Raw genomic sequence first — 6302 nt, 5'->3', positions numbered from 1 at the left:
TCCAGATGGCCTTACTTCTTCATTGCACAAAGGAATAACCTCAACCTATTTCCAAAGACTGGTGACATCCAGTGGAAGTGGTAGGAACTGAAAACGGGGTGATTAGAAATCCAGTATCCCAAAGAAAACTCATTGAACAGACAGTGACCTAAAAAATAAAAAAATAAAAGTGGTTAGTCCTCGGGGTTTTGCCTGCTACATAAGTTCTGTTATACTTACAGACATGATTCAAACAGTTTTAGAAACTTCAGAGTGTTTTCTATCCAGATCTACTAATAATATGCATATCTTATATTCTGGGGATGAGTAGAAGGAAGTTGAAATTGGGCACGCTATTTATCCAAAAGTGAAAATGCTGCCCCCTATCCTAGAGAAGTTATTAAGGCACAGATTTGGGGAAGGGTACCAAAAACTGTCTGCAGCATTGAAGGTCTCCAAGAACACAGTGACCTCCATCATTCATAAATGGAAGACGTTTGGAACCACCAAGACTCTTCCTAAAGTTGGCCGCCCGACCAAACTGAGAAATCGGGGGAGAAGAGCCTTGGTCAGGGAGGTGACCAAGTACCCAATGGTCACTCTGATAGAACTCCAGTGTTCATCTGTGGAGATGGGAGAACCTTCCAGAAGAACAACCATCTCTGCAGCACTCCAACAAGCAGGCCTTTATGGTAGAATGGCCAGATCGAGCCACTCCTCAGTATAAGGCACATGGCAGCCCACTTGGAGTTTGCCAAACGGCACCTTGTGCTCAGGTGCATCCTATTTTCTTCAGGAAAAGGAAGGAAGCACCTTGTTTCTCAGTCCATGAGGAACAAGATTCTCTGGTTGGAAGAAAACAAGATTGAACTCTTTACAGACAGATCCTTGATGAAAACATGCTCCAGAGCACTCAGGACCTCAGACTGGGGTGAATGTTCACCTTCCAACAGGACAACGACCCTAAACACACAGCCAAGACAACGTTGGAGTGGCTTTGGGACAAGTCTCAATGTCCTAGAGTGGCCCAGCCAGAGCCCGGACATGAACCCTATCGAACATCTCTGGAGAGACCTGTAAATAGCTGTGCAGCGATGCTCCCCATCCAACCTGACAGAGCTTGAGAGGATCTGCAGAGAAGAATGGGAGAAACTCCCCAAATACAGGTGTGACAAGCTTTTAGCGTCATACCCAAGAAGACTAGGCTGTAATTGCTGCCAAAGGCGAGGCTGGCTGGGGCTGTAATTGCTACAAAGTACTGAGTAAAGGGTCTGAAAACGTATGTAAATGTGTGTACAATTAAGGTATCAAGATGGCGCTGAAGAACATGGCTGACATTTTACATTCTCCCAACCAATTGTGCAATTTTGTAAAAAGAATTGCGTAACTTATTTTTTACTTATTAGGTACATAATGTTGCCGCTAACGTCTCTATGACCGAAAATAACTTCTGGACATCAGAAAAGCGATGACTCACAGCGGACTGGAAAAAGCTTTTTCGGGGATCGGGGATCCTTCTGAGAAGCCGGAGGTGAGCGCATAAACTCCCAATGTCTTCCATTCTCCTTGCTAACGTGCAATCGTTAGAAAATAAAATCGATGACTTACTATTAAGATTATCCTACCAACGGGACATTAAAAACTGTAACATCTTATGTTTCACCGAGACGTGGCTGAACGAACAAACGGACAATATAGAGCTGGCGGGATTTTCCATGCACCGGCAGAACAAAGACGCTACCGCTGGTAAGACGAGGGGTGGGGGTGTGTGTTTTTATGTCAATAACAGCTGGTGCGCGATGTTTAATATTAAAGAAGTCTCGAGGTATTGCTCACCTGAGGTAGAGTACCTTATGATAAACTGTAGACCACACTATCTACCAAGAGAGCTCTCATCTGTTTTATTCGTAGCCGTCTATTTACCACCACAAAGCGAAGCTGGCACTAAGACCACTCTCAACCAACTCTATAAGGCCATAAGAAAAGAAGAAAACGCTCACCCAGAAGCGGCGCACCTAGTGGCCGAGGACTTTAATGCAGGCAAACTTAAATCAGTTTTACCAAATTTTTACCAGCATGTCACATGTGCAACCAGGGCGAAAACAATCCTAGACCACCTTTACTCCAAACACAGAGATGCATACAAAGCTCTCCCCCGCCCTCAATTTGGCAAATCTGACCACAATTCTATCCTCCTGATTCCTGCTTACAAACAAAAAAGAAAGCTGGAAGTACCAGTGACTCGCTCAATACGGAAGTGGTCAGCTGACGCGGATGCTACACCACAGGACTGTTTTGCTAGCACAGACTGGAATATGTTCCGGGATTCATCCAATGGCATTGAGGAATACACCACATCAGTCATGGGCTTCATCAATAAGTGCATCGATGACGTCGTCCCCACAGTGACTGTACGTACATATCCCAACCAGAAGCCATGGATTACAGGCAACATCCGCATCGAGCTAAAGGGTAGAGCTGCCGCTTTCAAGGAGCGGGAGACTAATCCGGACGCTTATAGGAAATCCCGCTATTCCCTCAGACGAAGCATCAAACAAGCAAAGCGTCAAGTCAGGATTAAGATTGAATCCTACTACACCGGCTCTGACGCTCGTCGGATGTGGCAGGTCTTGAAAACTATTACACACTACAAAAGGGAAACCCAGATGCGAGCTGCCCAATGACGCGAGCCAACCAGACGAGCTAAATGCCTTTTATGCTTGCTTCGAGGCAAGCAACACTGAAGCACCAGCTGTTCTGGATGACTGTGTGATAACGCTCTCGGTAGCCGATGTGATCATAACCTTTAAACAGGTCAACGTTCACAAAGCCGCTGGGCCAGACGGATTACCAGGACGTGTACTCAAAGCATGCGCGGACCAACTGGCAAGTGTCTTCACTGACATTTTCAACCCATCCCTGACCGAGTCTGTAATACCCACATGTTTCAAGCAGACCACCATAGTCCCTGTGCCCAGGGAAGCGAAGGTAACCCGCCTAAATTTTTACCGTCCCGTGGCACCCATGTCAGTAGCCATGAAGTGCTTTGAAAGGCTGGTCATGGCTCACATCAACAGCATCCTCCCGGACACCCTAGACCCACTCCAATTCGCATCTCTCCCCAACAGATCCACAGATGACGCAATCTCAATTGCACTCCACACCGCCCTTTCTCACCTGGACAAAAAGAACACCTATGTGAGAATGCTGTTCATCGACTACAGCTCAGCGTTCAACACCATAGTGCCCATGAAGCTCATCACTAAGCTAAGGACTCTGGGACTAAACACCTCCCTCTGAAACTGGATCCTGGACTTCCTGACGAGCCGCCCCCAGGTGGTAAGAGTAGACAACAACACGTCTACCACGCTGATCCTTAACACTTAGTCCCCTCCTGTATTCCTTGTTTACCCACGATTGCGAGGTCAAACACAACTCCAACACCATCATTAAGTTTGCTGATGACACAACAGTGGTAGGCCTGATCACCGACAACGATAAGACAGCCTATAGGGAGGAGGTCAGAGAACTGTCAGTGTGGTGCCAGGACAACAACCTCTCCCTCAATGTGAGCAAGACAAAGGAGCTGATCGTGGATTACAGGAAAAGGCGGGCCAAACAGGCCCCCATTAACATCGACGGGGCTGTAGTGGAGCGGTTCGAGAGTTTCAAGTTCCTTGGTGTCCACATCCCAAACGAACTATCATGGTCCAAACATACCAAGTCAGTCGTGAAGAGGGCACAACAAAACCTTTTCCCCCTTAGGAGACTGAAAAGATTTGTCAGGGGCCCCCAGATCCTCAAAAAGGTAATACAGCTGCACCATCGAGAGCATCACCGCCTGGTATGGCAACTGCTCGGCATCTGACTGTAAGGCACTACAGAGGGTAGTGCGATCGGCCCAGTACATCACTGGGGCCAAGCTTCCTCCCATCCAGGACCTTCATAATAGGCGGTATCAGAGGAAAGCCCATAAAATTGTCAGAGACTCCAGTCACCCAAGTCATTGACTGTTTTCTCTGCTACCTCACAGCAAGCGGTACCGGAGTGCCAAATCTAGGACCAAAAGGCTCCTCAACAGCTTCTACCCCCAAGCCATTAGACTGCTGAACAATTCATAAAAATCACCACCGGACAATTTACATTGACACCCCCCCTCCTTGTACACTGCTGCTACTCGCTGTTTGTTTGTTACCTATGCATAGTCACTTCACCACCACCTACATGTACAGATGACCTCAACTAGCCTGTACCCTTGCACACTGACTCGGTACCGGTGCCCCCCGTAAATAGCCTCGTTACTGTTATTGTGTTACTTTTTATTTTATCTTACTTGGTAAATATTTTCTTCTTCTTGAACTGCAGTTAACCATTTAGACAAAAGCCACATGGCTGGGAATCAGATTTGTATGAACCACCTACGAAGTTAGTTTGAAATATCCGATTCCATGTGCGTTTTGGCTGTTCAGACTGCAGGAAAAAGCACAGATTTGAATCAGATATGCAAATAAATACAGTGGGGCAAAAAACGTATTTAGTCAGCCACCAATTGTGCAAGTTCTCCCACTTAAAAAGATGAGAGAGGCCTGTAATTTTCATCATAGGTACACTTCAACTAGAAGACAAAATGAGAAAAAAAATCCAGAAAATCACATTGTAGGATTTTTAATGAATTTATTTGCAAATTATGGTGGAAAATAAGTATTTGGTCAACTACAAACAAGCAAGATTTCTGGCTCTCACAGACCTGTAACTTCTTCTTTGAGAGGCTCCTCTGTCCTCCACTCGTTACCTGTATTAATGGCAACTGTTTGAACTTGTTATCGGTATAAAAAGACACCTGTCCACAACCTCAAACAGTCACACTCCAAACTCCACTATGGCCAAGACCAAAGAGCTGTCAAAGGACACCAGAAACAAAATTGTAGACCTGCACCAGGCTGGGAAGACTGAATCTGCAACAGGTAAGCAGCTTGGTTTGAAGAAATCAACTGTGGGAGCAATTATTAGAAAATGGAAGACATACAAGACCACTGATAATCTCCTCGATCTGGGGCTCCACGCAAGATCTCACCCATGGGGTCAAAATGATCACAAGAACGGTGAGCAAAAATCCCAGAACCACACGGGGGGACCTAGTGAATGACCTGCAGAGAGCTGGGACCAAAGTAACGAAGCCTACCATCAGTAACACACTACGCCGCAGGGACTTCAAATCCTGCAGTGCCAGACGTGTCCCCCTGCTTAAGCCAGTACATGTCCAGGCCCGTTTGAAGTTTGCTAGAGAGCATTTGGATGATCCAGAAGAAGATTGGGAGAATGTCATATGGTCAGATGAAACCAAAATAGAACTTTTTGGTAAAAACTCAACTCGTCGTGTTTGGAGGACAAAAAATGCTGAGTTGCATCCAAAGAAACACCATACCTACTGTGAAGCATGGGGGTGTAAACATCATGCTTTGGGGCTGTTTTTTCTGCAAAGGGCCAGGACGACTGATCCGTGTAAAGGACAGAATGAATGGGGCCATGTATCGTGAGATTTTGAGTGAAAACCTCCTTCAATCAGCAAGGGCATTGAAGATGAAACGTGGCTGGGTCTTTCAGCATGACAAATCCCAACACACGACCGCCGGGCAACGAAGGAGTGGCTTCGTAAGAAGCATTTCAAGGTCCTGGAGTGGCCTAGCCAGTCTCCAGATCTCAACCCCATAGAAAATCTTTGGAGGGAGTTGAAAGTCCGTGTTGCCAGCAACAGCCCCAAAACGTCACTGCTCTAGAGGAGATCTGCATGGAGGAATGGGCCAAAATACCAGCAACAGTGTGTGAAAACCTTGTGAAGACTTACAGAAAATGTTTGACCTCGGTCATTGCCAACAAAGGGTATATAGTATTGAATAACTTTTGTTATTGACCAAATACTTATTTTCCACCATAATTTGCAAATAAATTCATACAAAATCCTACAATGTGATTTTCTGGATTTTTTCTCTCATTTTGTCTGCCATAGTTGAAGTGTACCTATGATGAAAATTACAGGCCTCTCATATTTTTAAGTGGGAGAACTGACCAAATACTTTTTTGCCCCACTGTAGGTTTTGAGTCACTTCAAACTGCCAATGTGAACACAGCTTTATGGCGTTATCTGACAAAATCCATGAGTATGTCTCAAATGCCATCAATAATGTGAAAAATATCCCCGTTGCTCTTTCCTTCTTGAACAGGCACCATTTCTCTGTGAACAAACTCCTCCATACGGTAAAGACTGAATTCCCTGAGGATTTCTACCCTGTGTTTTATCTTGGTTTGGGATCCACTGTGGGGAT

The sequence above is a fragment of the Salvelinus sp. IW2-2015 genome, linkage group LG13, assembly GCF_002910315.2.
Source record: "Salvelinus sp. IW2-2015 linkage group LG13, ASM291031v2, whole genome shotgun sequence".
Taxonomy (NCBI): Eukaryota; Metazoa; Chordata; class Actinopteri; order Salmoniformes; family Salmonidae; genus Salvelinus; species Salvelinus sp. IW2-2015.
Note: the sequence above shows the minus strand (reverse complement) of the source record.